The sequence below is a fragment of the Carassius gibelio genome, chromosome A17 (genome assembly GCF_023724105.1).
Source record: "Carassius gibelio isolate Cgi1373 ecotype wild population from Czech Republic chromosome A17, carGib1.2-hapl.c, whole genome shotgun sequence".
In the NCBI taxonomy this organism is placed as follows: Eukaryota; Metazoa; Chordata; class Actinopteri; order Cypriniformes; family Cyprinidae; genus Carassius; species Carassius gibelio.
Genome location: NC_068387.1, coordinates 1,311,185 through 1,312,298, shown reverse-complemented (window position 1 = coordinate 1,312,298; position 1,114 = coordinate 1,311,185). Strand labels below are relative to the sequence as shown.

General features: G+C 42.1%; 1 non-coding gene across 1 annotated transcript; it reads left to right on the top strand.

Annotated features, from left to right (window-relative positions):
• Positions 1-241: 241 nt before the first annotated feature.
• Positions 242-360, top strand: LOC127933627 (5S ribosomal RNA). Its single transcript, XR_008147546.1, has one exon. It is a non-coding gene; the product is annotated as a 5S ribosomal RNA (ribosomal RNA).
• Positions 361-1,114: the final 754 nt, after the last annotated feature.

Here is a 1,114-nt window from a genome sequence, read left to right as displayed (position 1 = left end):
ATTACTTTTTTTTTTCTCCGTTAATCAACGTTATAGATGCTGTGGACTCAGCTGGACTTTCGTCAAAGCGAGAATTTTTATTGGGGAGAGACAGAAAAAATCTCTGAAAAGACATGAAAACAAGAAAGGGGACCCTTTTCTCTTTCATCTTCAGCCCGGGACGTGTGTCCCTGTCAGGCGATCCGTGTGGGGTGCTGCCAGTGTGTCCTCTTTAAATAGCTCGCTCTGGACCGTAGCTCTCGTTTACGGCCATACCACCCTGAACACGCCCGATCTCGTCTGATCTCGGAAGCTAAGCAGGGTCGGGCCTGGTTAGTACTTGGATGGGAGATTGCCTGGGAATACCAGGTGCTGTAAGCTTTTGCTTTTCCTTCACTACTCAGCTAACACACTTCCCCAAGGCTCAGCTTTGATTGATACTCCTTTATTATTTTCAACTGATTTCTTCCATCTTGTCCTTATTTTCATTTTTTCTTAATCGGTGCCGCCTTTCTGTGGTTTGACAAAGGACAGTTCAGCCTCGTCATTCTTGCTTTCTCCTCCAGGGGGCAGCTGACAATTTTTCTTCTCGTATAAACTTGGTCCTGGAGGGCTCCTGTGCCGCAGACTTTAGCTCCAACTTGCCTCAACACACCTGCCTGGATCTTTCTAGTATGCCTAGTAAGACCTTGATTTGCTGGTTAAGGTGTGTTTAATTGAGCTAAACTCTAAAGGTAATCAACAGGGCACTTATGAGTATTTTAAATAGAAAATAGATAGTTAATTTTTTTTTTTTTTTGGTCTGTACGCATATGCCATCAGCCCTTTACAGAACTCAGCCATAAAATTATTACATAAATGGGGCTGTTTTATTTATTTGGCTCATTATGGGTGGAATTATGGCACTGTTTTGGTACAGCTCTATCTAAAGAGACATGGACCAGATTTGGGCCATCAAACCATTGGGCCAAACTTCAGCTGTTTATTTGGGCCATATCTGTGCCAAAGGAAATTTGCTTGACTAACAATAACAATACATCCAACATTTCTTCAACAACAACAACAACAAAAACTACATTAAGAAGCACAAAATAACACAGCCAAAATGGCTTCCAAAAAAGGGGTCAAATGTGAA